The sequence below is a fragment of the Anthonomus grandis genome, unplaced genomic scaffold (genome assembly GCF_022605725.1).
Source record: "Anthonomus grandis grandis unplaced genomic scaffold, icAntGran1.3 ctg00000580.1, whole genome shotgun sequence".
NCBI classification, from domain to species: Eukaryota; Metazoa; Arthropoda; class Insecta; order Coleoptera; family Curculionidae; genus Anthonomus; species Anthonomus grandis.
Genome location: NW_026088545.1, coordinates 14,423 through 26,954, shown reverse-complemented (window position 1 = coordinate 26,954; position 12,532 = coordinate 14,423).

Genomic DNA, 12,532 nt, shown 5'->3' with positions numbered 1-12,532 from the left:
TTGAAAAAATTATAGTTTTTGAGAAAAATCGAAATTTCGGTTTTTTACAATTAACATGTACTTTTTTAGATCGAAAATTTTGCATAACTTTTTTGTTATTAAAGATAGAGCTTTCATTTAAAAACTGCCAAGTACTCCTCGCAAAGGGGCACCTTGCACATAATTATCAAAATTAAAAAAATTATAGTTTTTGAGAAAAATCGAAATTTCGGTTTTTTACAATTAACATGTACTTTTTTAGATCGAAAATTTTGCATTACTTTTTTGTTATTAAAGATAGAGCTTTCGTTTAAAAACAGTCAAGTACTCCTAGCGAAGGGGCACCTTGCACATAATTATTAAAATTGAAAAAATTATAGTTTTTGAGAAAAATCGAAATTTCGGTTTTTTACAATTAACATGTACTTTTTTAGATCGAAAATTTTGCATAACTTTTTTGTTATTAAAGATAGAGCTTTCATTTAAAAACTGCCAAGTAGTCCTCGCAAAGGGGCACCTTGCACATAATTATCAAAATTAAAAAAATTATAGTTTTTGAGAAAAATCGAAATTTTGGTTTTTTACAATTAACATGTACTTTTTTAGATCGAAAATTTTGCATAACTTTTTTGTTATTAAAGATAGACCTTTCATTTAAAAACTGCCAAGTACTTCTCGCAAAGGGGCACCTTGTACGTAATAATCAAAAACTAAAAAAATTGTAGTTTTTGAAAAAAATCTAAATTTCGGTTTTTTACAATTAACATGTACTTTTTTAGATCGAAAATTTTGCATAACTTTTTTGCTATTAAAGATAGAGCTTTCATTTAAAAACAGTCAAGTACTCCTAGCGAAGGGGCACCTTGCACATAATTATCAAAATTGAAAAAATTATAGTTTTTGAGAAAAATCGAAATTTCTGTTTTTTACAATTAACATGTACTTTTTTAGATCGAAAATTTTGCATAACTTTTTTGTTATTAAAGATAGAGCTTTCATTTAAAAACTGCCAAGTACTCCTCGCAAAGGGGCACCTTGCACATAATTATCAAAATTAAAAAAATTATAATTTTTGAGAAAAATCGAAATTTAGGTTTTTTACGAATAACATGTACATTTTTAGATCGAAAATTTGCATAACTTTTTTGTTATTAAAGATAGAGCTTTCATTTAAAAACTGCCAGGTACTCCTCGCAAAGGGGCACCTTGCACATAATTATCAAAATTGAAAAAATTATAGTTTTTGAGAAAAATCGAAATTTCGGTTTTTTACAATTAACATGTACTTTTTTAGATCGAAAATTTTGCATTACTTTTTTGTTATTAAAGATAGAGCTTTCATTTAAAAACAGTCAAGTACTCCTAGCGAAGGGGCACCTTGCACATAATTATTAAAATTGAAAAAATTATAGTTTTTGAGAAAAATCGAAATTTTGGTTTTTTACAATTAACATGTACTTTTTTGGATTGAAAATTTTGCATAACTTTTTTGTTATTAAGGATAGAGCTTTCATTTAAAAACTGCCAAGTACTCCTCGCAAAGGGGCACCTTGCACATAATTATCAAAATTGAAAAAATTATAGTTTTTGAGAAAAATCGAAATTTCGGTTTTTTACGATTAACATGTACTTTTTTAGATCGAAAATTTTGCATAACTTTTTTGTTATTAAAGATAGAGCTTTCATTTAAAAACTGCCAAGTAGTCTTCGCAAAGGGGCACCTTGCACATAATTATCAAAATTAAAAAAATTATAGTTTTTGAGAAAAATCGAAATTTCGGTTTTTTACAATTAACATGTACTTTTTTAGATCGAAAATTTTGCATAACTTTTTTGTTATTAAAGATAGACCTTTCATTTAAAAACTGCCAAGTACTTCTCGCAAAGGGGCACCTTGTACGTAATAATCAAAGACTAAAAAAATTGTAGTTTTTGAAAAAAATCTAAATTTCGGTTTTTTACAATTAACATGTACTTTTTTAGATCGAAAATTTTGCATAACTTTTTTGCTATTAAAGATAGAGCCTTCATTTAAAAACTGTTAAGTACTCCTAGCGAAGAGGCATCTTGCACATAATTATTAAAATTTAAAAAATTATAGTTTTTGCAAAAAATCGAAATTTCGGTTTTTTACAATTAACATGTACTTTTTTAGATCGAAAATTTTGCATTACTTTTTTGTTATTAAGGATAGAGCTTTCATTTAAAAACAGTCAAGTACTCCTAGCGAAGGGACACCTTGCACATAATTATCAAAATTGAAAAAATTATAGTTTTTGAGAAAAATCGAAATTTCGGTTTTTTACGATTAACATGTACTTTTTTAGATCGAAAATTTTGCATAACTTTTTTGTTATTAAAGATAGAGCTTTCATTTAAAAACTGTTAAGTTTTCCTAGCGAAGGGGCACCTTTCGCGTAATTATCAAAATTGAAAAAATTATAGTTTTTGAGAAAAATCGAAATTTCGGTTTTTTACAATTAACATGTACTTTTTTAGATGGAAAATTTTGCATAATCTCTTTGTTATTAAAGATAGAGCTTTCATTTAAAAACTGCCAGGTACTCCTCGCAAAGGGGCAGCTTGCACATAATTATTAAAATTAAAAAAATTATAGTTTTTGAGAAAAATCGAAATTTCGGTTTTTTACGATTAACATGTACTTTTTTAGATCGAAAATTTTGCATAACTTTTTTGTTATTAAAGATAGAGCTTCCATTTAAAAACAGTCAAGTACTCCTCGCAAAGAGGCACCTTGCACATAATTATTAAAATTAAAAAAATTATAGTTTTTGAGAAAAATCGAAATTTTGGTTTTTTACAATTAACATGTACTTTTTTGAATCGAAAATTTTGCATAACTTCTTTGTTATTAAAGATAGAGCTTTCATTTAAAAACTGCCAAGTACTCCTCGCAAAGGGGCACCTTGCACATAATTATCAAAATTAAAAAAATTATAGTTTTTGAGAAAAATCGAAAATTCGGTTTTTTACAATTAACATGTACTTTTTTAGATCGAAAATTTTGCATAACTTTTTTGTTATTAAAGATAGAGCTTCCATTTAAAAACAGTCAAGTACTCCTCGCAAAGAGGCACCTTGCACATAATTATTAAAATTAAAAAAATTATAGTTTTTGAGAAAAATCGAAATTTTGGTTTTTTACAATTAACATGTACTTTTTTGAATCGAAAATTTTGCATAACTTCTTTGTTATTAAAGATAGAGCTTTCATTTAAAAACTGCCAAGTACTCCTCGCAAAGGGGCACCTTGCACATAATTATCAAAATTGAAAAAATTATAGTTTTTGACAAAAATCGAAATTTCGGTTTTTTACAATTAACATGTACTTTTTAGATCGAAAATTTTGCATTACTTTTTTGTTATTAAAGATAGAGCTTTCATTTAAAAACAGTCAAGTACTCCTAGCGAAGGGGCACCTTGCACATAATTATTAAAATTAAAAAAATTATAGTTTTTGAGAAAAATCGAAATTTTGGTTTTTTACAATTAACATGTACTTTTTTGAATCGAAAATTTTGCATAACTTCTTTGTTATTAAAGATAGAGCTTTCATTTAAAAACTGCCAAGTACTCCTCGCAAAGGGGCACCTTGCACATAATTATCAAATTAAAAAAATTATAGTTTTTGAGAAAAATCGAAAATTCGGTTTTTTACAATTAACATGTACTTTTTTAGATCGAAAATTTTGCATAACTTTTTTGTTATTAAAGATAGAGCTTTCATTTAAAAACTGTTAAGTACTCCTAGCGAAGGGGCACCTTTCGCGTAATTATCAAAATTGAAAAAATTATAGTTTTTGAGAAAACTCGAAATTTCGGTTTTTTACAATTAACATGTACTTTTTTAGATCGAAAATTTTGCATTACTTTTTTGTTATTAAAGATAGACCTTTTATTTAAAAACTGCCAAGTACTCCTTGCAAAGGGGCACCTTGTACGTAATAATCAAAAACTAAAAAAATTGTAGTTTTTGAAAAAAATCTAAATATCGGTTTTTTACAATTAACATGTACTTTTTTAGATCGAAAATTTTGCATAACTTTTTTGCTATTAAAGATAGAGCCTTCATTTAAAATTTGTTAAGTACTCCTAGCGAAAAGGCATCTTGCACATAATTATTAAAATTTAAAAAATTATAGTTTTTGAAAAAAATCAAAATTTCGGTTTTTTACAATTAACATGTACTTTTTTATATCGAAAATTTTGCATAACTTTTTTGTTATTAAAGATAGAGCTTTCATTTAAAAACAGTCAAGTACTCCTAGCGAAGGGGCACCTTGCACATAATTATCAAAATTAAAAAAATTATAGTTTTTGAGAAAAATCGAAATTTCGGTTTTTTACAATTAACATGTACTTTTTTAGATCGAAAATTTTGCATTACTTTTTTGTTATTAAAAATAGAGCTTTCATTTAAAAACAGTCAAGTACTCCTAGCGAAGGGGCACCTTGCACATAATTATCAAAATTGAAAAAATTATAGTTTTTGAGAAAAATCGAAATTTCGGTTTTTTACAATTAACATGTTCTTTTTTAGATCGAAAATTTTGCATAACTTTTTTGTTATTACAGATAGAGCTTTCATTTAAAAACTGTTAAGTACTCCTAGCGAAGGGGCACCTTTCGCGTAATTATCAAAATAGAAAAAATTATAGTTTTTGAGAAAAATCAAAATTTCGGTTTTTTACAATTAACATGTACTTTTTTAGATCGAAAATTTTGCATAACTTTTTTGTTATTAAAGATAGAGCTTTCATTTAAAAACTGCCAAGTACTCCTCGTAAAGGGGCACCTTGCACATAATTATCAAAATTGAAAAAATTATAGTTTTTGAGAAAAATCGAAATTTAGGTTTTTTACGATTAACATGTACATTTTTAGATCGAAAATTTTGCATAACTTTTTTGTTATTAAAGATAGAGCTTTCATTTAAAAACTGCCAAGTACTCCTCGCAAAGGGGCACCTTGCACATAATTATCAAAATTAAAAAAATTATAGTTTTTGAGAAAAATCGAAATTTCGGTTTTTTACAATTAACATGTACTTTTTTAGATCGAAAATTTTGCATAACTTTTTTGTTATTAAAGATAGAGCTTTCATTTAAAAACAGTCAAGTAGTCCTAGCGAAGGGGCACCTTGCACATAATTATTAAAATTGAAAAAATTATAGTTTTTGAGAAAAATCGAAATTTCGGTTTTTTACAATTAACATGTACTTTTTTAGATCGAAAATTTTGCATTACTTTTTTGTTATTAAAGATAGAGCTTTCATTTAAAAACAGTCAAGTACTCCTAGCGAAGGGGCACCTTGCACATAATTATCAAAATTGAAAAAATTATAGTTTTTGAGAAAAATCGAAATTTCGGTTTTTTACAATTAACATGTACTTTTTTAGATCGAAAATTTTGCATAACTTTTTTGTTATTACAGATAGAGCTTTCATTTAAAAACTGTTAAGTACTCCTAGCGAAGGGGCACTTTTCGCGTAATTATCAAAATTGAAAAAATTATAGTTTTTGAGAAAAATCGAAATTTCGGTTTTTTACAATTAACATGTACTTTTTTAGATCGAAAATTTTGCATAACTTTTTTGTTATTAAAGATAGAGCTTTCATTTAAAAACTGCCAAGTACTCCTCGCAAAGGGGCACCTTGCACATAATTATCAAAATTAAAAAAATTATAGTTTTTGAGAAAAATCGAAATTTAGGTTTTTTACGATTAACATGTACTTTTTTAGATCGAAAATTTTTGCATAACTTTTTTGTTATTAAAGATAGAGCTTTCATTTAAAAACTGCCAAGTACTCCTCGCAAAGGGGCACCTTGCACATAATTATCAAAATTAAAAAAATTATAGTTTTTGAGAAAAATCGAAATTTAGGTTTTTTACGATTAACATGTACTTTTTTAGATCGAAAATTTTGCATAACTTTTTTGTTATTAAAGATAGAGCTTTCATTTAAAAACTGCCAAGTACTCCTCGCAAAGGGGCACCTTGCACATAATTATCAAAATTAAAAAAATTATAGTTTTTGAGAAAAATCGAAATTTAGGTTTTTTACGATTAACATGTACTTTTTTAGATCGAAAATTTTGCATAACTTTTTTGTTATTAAAGATAGAGCTTTCATTTAAAAACTGCCAAGTACTCCTCGCAAAGGGGCACCTTGCACATAATTATCAAAATTGAAAAAATTATAGTTTTTGACAAAAATCGAAATTTTGGTTTTTTACAATTAACATGTACTTTTTAGATCGAAAATTTTGCATTAATTTTTTGTTATTAAAGATAGAGCTTTCATTTAAAAACAGTCAAGTACTCCTAGCGAAGGGGCACCTTGCACATAATTATTAAAATTAAAAAAATTATAGTTTTTGAGAAAAATCGAAATTTTGGTTTTTTACAATTAACATGTACTTTTTTGAATCGAAAATTTTGCATAACTTCTTTGTTATTAAAGATAGAGCTTTCATTTAAAAACTGCCAAGTACTCCTCGCAAAGGGGCACCTTGCACATAATTATCAAAATTAAAAAAATTATAGTTTTTGAGAAAAATCGAAAATTCGGTTTTTTACAATTAACATGTACTTTTTTAGATCGAAAATTTTGCATAACTTTTTTGTTATTAAAGATAGAGCTTTCATTTAAAAACTGTTAAGTACTCCTAGCGAAGGGGCACCTTTCGCGTAATTATCAAAATTGAAAAAATTATAGTTTTTGAGAAAAATCGAAATTTCGGTTTTTTACAATTAACATGTACTTTTTTAGATCGAAAATTTTGCATTACTTTTTTGTTATTAAAGATAGACCTTTTATTTAAAAACTGCCAAGTACTCCTTGCAAAGGGGCACCTTGTACGTAATAATCAAAAACTAAAAAAATTGTAGTTTTTGAAAAAAATCTAAATATCGGTTTTTTACAATTAACATGTACTTTTTTAGATCGAAAATTTTGCATAACTTTTTTGCTATTAAAGATAGAGCCTTCATTTAAAAACTGTTAAGTACTCCTAGCGAAAAGGCATCTTGCACATAATTATTAAAATTTAAAAAATTATAGTTTTTGAAAAAAATCAAAATTTCGGTTTTTTACAATTAACATGTACTTTTTTATATCGAAAATTTTGCATAACTTTTTTGTTATTAAAGATAGAGCTTTCATTTAAAAACAGTCAAGTACTCCTAGCGAAGGGGCACCTTGCACATAATTATCAAAATTAAAAAAATTATAGTTTTTGAGAAAAATCGAAATTTCGGTTTTTTACAATTAACATGTACTTTTTTAGATCGAAAATTTTGCATTACTTTTTTGTTATTAAAAATAGAGCTTTCATTTAAAAACAGTCAAGTACTCCTAGCGAAGGGGCACCTTGCACATAATTATCAAAATTGAAAAAATTATAGTTTTTGAGAAAAATCGAAATTTCGGTTTTTTACAATTAACATGTTCTTTTTTAGATCGAAAATTTTGCATAACTTTTTTGTTATTACAGATAGAGCTTTCATTTAAAAACTGTTAAGTACTCCTAGCGAAGGGGCACCTTTCGCGTAATTATCAAAATAGAAAAAATTATAGTTTTTGAGAAAAATCAAAATTTCGGTTTTTTACAATTAACATGTACTTTTTTAGATCGAAAATTTTGCATAACTTTTTTGTTATTAAAGATAGAGCTTTCATTTAAAAACTGCCAAGTACTCCTCGTAAAGGGGCACCTTGCACATAATTATCAAAATTGAAAAAATTATAGTTTTTGAGAAAAATCGAAATTTAGGTTTTTTACGATTAACATGTACATTTTTAGATCGAAAATTTTGCATAACTTTTTTGTTATTAAAGATAGAGCTTTCATTTAAAAACTGCCAAGTACTCCTCGCAAAGGGGCACCTTGCACATAATTATCAAAATTAAAAAAATTATAGTTTTTGAGAAAAATCGAAATTTCGGTTTTTTACAATTAACATGTACTTTTTTAGATCGAAAATTTTGCATAACTTTTTTGTTATTAAAGATAGAGCTTTCATTTAAAAACAGTCAAGTAGTCCTAGCGAAGGGGCACCTTGCACATAATTATTAAAATTGAAAAAATTATAGTTTTTGAGAAAAATCGAAATTTCGGTTTTTTACAATTAACATGTACTTTTTTAGATCGAAAATTTTGCATAACTTTTTTGTTATTACAGATAGAGCTTTCATTTAAAAACTGTTAAGTACTCCTAGCGAAGGGGCACTTTTCGCGTAATTATCAAAATTGAAAAAATTATAGTTTTTGAGAAAAATCGAAATTTCGGTTTTTTACAATTAACATGTACTTTTTTAGATCGAAAATTTTGCATAACTTTTTTGTTATTAAAGATAGAGCTTTCATTTAAAAACTGCCAAGTACTCCTCGCAAAGGGGCACCTTGCACATAATTATCAAAATTAAAAAAATTATAGTTTTTGAGAAAAATCGAAATTTAGGTTTTTTACGATTAACATGTACTTTTTTAGATCGAAAATTTTGCATAACTTTTTTGTTATTAAAGATAGAGATTTCATTTAAAAACAGCCAAGTACTCCTCGCAAAGGGGCACCTTGCACATAATTATCAAAATTAAAAAAATTATAGTTTTTGAGAAAAATCGAAATTTAGGTTTTTTACGATTAACATGTACTTTTTTAGATCGAAAATTTTGCATAACTTTTTTGTTATTAAAGATAGAGCTTTCATTTAAAAACTGCCAAGTACTCCTCGCAAAGGGGCACCTTGCACATAATTATCAAAATTAAAAAAATTATAGTTTTTGAGAAAAATCGAAATTTAGGTTTTTTACGATTAACATGTACTTTTTTAGATCGAAAATTTTGCATAACTTTTTTGTTATTAAAGATAGAGCTTTCATTTAAAAACTGCCAAGTACTCCTCGCAAAGGGGCACCTTGCACATAATTATCAAAATTGAAAAAATTATAGTTTTTGACAAAAATCGAAATTTCGGTTTTTTACAATTAACATGTACTTTTTAGATCGAAAATTTTGCATTACTTTTTTGTTATTAAAGATAGAGCTTTCATTTAAAAACAGTCAAGTACTCCTAGCGAAGGGGCACCTTGCACATAATTATTAAAATTAAAAAAATTATAGTTTTTGAGAAAAATCGAAATTTTGGTTTTTTACAATTAACATGTACTTTTTTGAATCGAAAATTTTGCATAACTTCTTTGTTATTAAAGATAGAGCTTTCATTTAAAAACTGCCAAGTACTCCTCGCAAAGGGGCACCTTGCACATAATTATCAAAATTAAAAAAATTATAGTTTTTGAGAAAAATCGAAAATTCGGTTTTTTACAATTAACATGTACTTTTTTAGATCGAAAATTTTGCATAACTTTTTTGTTATTAAAGATAGAGCTTTCATTTAAAAACTGTTAAGTACTCCTAGCGAAGGGGCACCTTTCGCGTAATTATCAAAATTGAAAAAATTATAGTTTTTGAGAAAAATCGAAATTTCGGTTTTTTACAATTAACATGTACTTTTTTAGATCGAAAATTTTGCATTACTTTTTTGTTATTAAAGATAGACCTTTTATTTAAAAACTGCCAAGTACTCCTTGCAAAGGGGCACCTTGTACGTAATAATCAAAAACTAAAAAAATTGTAGTTTTTGAAAAAAATCTAAATATCGGTTTTTTTACAATTAACATGTACTTTTTTAGATCGAAAATTTTGCATAACTTTTTTGCTATTAAAGATAGAGCCTTCATTTAAAAACTGTTAAGTACTCCTAGCGAAAAGGCATCTTGCACATAATTATTAAAATTTAAAAAATTATAGTTTTTGAAAAAAATCAAAATTTCGGTTTTTTACAATTAACATGTACTTTTTTATATCGAAAATTTTGCATAACTTTTTTGTTATTAAAGATAGAGCTTTCATTTAAAAACAGTCAAGTACTCCTAGCGAAGGGGCACCTTGCACATAATTATCAAAATTAAAAAAATTATAGTTTTTGAGAAAAATCGAAATTTCGGTTTTTTACAATTAACATGTACTTTTTTAGATCGAAAATTTTGCATTACTTTTTTGTTATTAAAAATAGAGCTTTCATTTAAAAACAGTCAAGTACTCCTAGCGAAGGGGCACCTTGCACATAATTATTAAAATTAAAAAAATTATAGTTTTTGAGAAAAATCGAAATTTTGGTTTTTTACAATTAACATGTACTTTTTTGAATCGAAAATTTTGCATAACTTCTTTGTTATTACAGATAGAGCTTTCATTTAAAAACTGTTAAGTACTCCTAGCGAAGGGGCACCTTTCGCGTAATTATCAAAATAGAAAAAATTATAGTTTTTGAGAAAAATCAAAATTTCGGTTTTTTACAATTAACATGTACTTTTTTAGATCGAAAATTTTGCATAACTTTTTTGTTATTAAAGATAGAGCTTTCATTTAAAAACTGCCAAGTACTCCTCGTAAAGGGGCACCTTGCACATAATTATCAAAATTGAAAAATTATAGTTTTTGAGAAAAATCGAAATTTAGGTTTTTTACGATTAACATGTACATTTTTAGATCGAAAATTTTGCATAACTTTTTTGTTATTAAAGATAGAGCTTCCATTTAAAAACTGCCAAGTACTCCTCGCAAAGGGGCACCTTGCACATAATTATCAAAATTAAAAAAATTATAGTTTTTGAGAAAAATCGAAATTTCGGTTTTTTACAATTAACATGTACTTTTTTAGATCGAAAATTTTGCATAACTTTTTTGTTATTAAAGATAGAGCTTTCATTTAAAAACAGTCAAGTAGTCCTAGCGAAGGGGCACCTTGCACATAATTATTAAAATTGAAAAAATTATAGTTTTTGAGAAAAATCGAAATTTCGGTTTTTTACAATTAACATGTACTTTTTTAGATCGAAAATTTTGCATTACTTTTTTGTTATTAAAGATAGAGCTTTCATTTAAAAACAGTCAAGTACTCCTAGCGAAGGGGCACCTTGCACATAATTATCAAAATTGAAAAAATTATAGTTTTTGAGAAAAATCGAAATTTCGGTTTTTTACAATTAACATGTACTTTTTTAGATCGAAAATTTTGCATAACTTTTTTGTTATTACAGATAGAGCTTTCATTTAAAAACTGTTAAGTACTCCTAGCGAAGGGGCACTTTTCGCGTAATTATCAAAATTGAAAAAATTATAGTTTTTGAGAAAAATCGAAATTTCGGTTTTTTACAATTAACATGTACTTTTTTAGATCGAAAATTTTGCATTACTTTTTTGTTATTAAAAATAGAGCTTTCATTTAAAAACAGTCAAGTACTCCTAGCGAAGGGGCACCTTGCACATAATTATCAAAATTGAAAAAATTATAGTTTTTGAGAAAAATCGAAATTTCGGTTTTTTACAATTAACATGTTCTTTTTTAGATCGAAAATTTTGCATAACTTTTTTGTTATTACAGATAGAGCTTTCATTTAAAAACTGTTAAGTACTCCTAGCGAAGGGGCACCTTTCGCGTAATTATCAAAATAGAAAAAATTATAGTTTTTGAGAAAAATCAAAATTTCGGTTTTTTACAATTAACATGTACTTTTTTAGATCGAAAATTTTGCATAACTTTTTTGTTATTAAAGATAGAGCTTTCATTTAAAAACTGCCAAGTACTCCTCGTAAAGGGGCACCTTGCACATAATTATCAAAATTGAAAAAATTATAGTTTTTGAGAAAAATCGAAATTTAGGTTTTTTACGATTAACATGTACATTTTTAGATCGAAAATTTTGCATAACTTTTTTGTTATTAAAGATAGAGCTTTCATTTAAAAACTGCCAAGTACTCCTCGCAAAGGGGCACCTTGCACATAATTATCAAAATTAAAAAAATTATAGTTTTTGAGAAAAATCGAAATTTCGGTTTTTTACAATTAACATGTACTTTTTTAGATCGAAAATTTTGCATAACTTTTTTGTTATTAAAGATAGAGCTTTCATTTAAAAACAGTCAAGTAGTCCTAGCGAAGGGGCACCTTGCACATAATTATTAAAATTGAAAAAATTATAGTTTTTGAGAAAAATCGAAATTTCGGTTTTTTACAATTAACATGTACTTTTTTAGATCGAAAATTTTGCATAACTTTTTTGTTATTACAGATAGAGCTTACATTTAAAAACTGTTAAGTACTCCTAGCGAAGGGGCACTTTTCGCGTAATTATCAAAATTGAAAAAATTATAGTTTTTGAGAAAAATCGAAATTTCGGTTTTTTTACAATTAACATGTACTTTTTTAGATCGAAAATTTTGCATAACTTTTTTGTTATTAAAGATAGAGCTTTCATTTAAAAACTGCCAAGTACTCCTCGCAAAGGGGCACCTTGCACATAATTATCAAAATTAAAAAAATTATAGTTTTTGAGAAAAATCGAAATTTAGGTTTTTTTACGATTAACATGTACTTTTTTAGATCGAAAATTTTGCATAACTTTTTTGTTATTAAAGATAGAGCTTTCATTTAAAAACTGCCAAGTACTCCTCGCAAA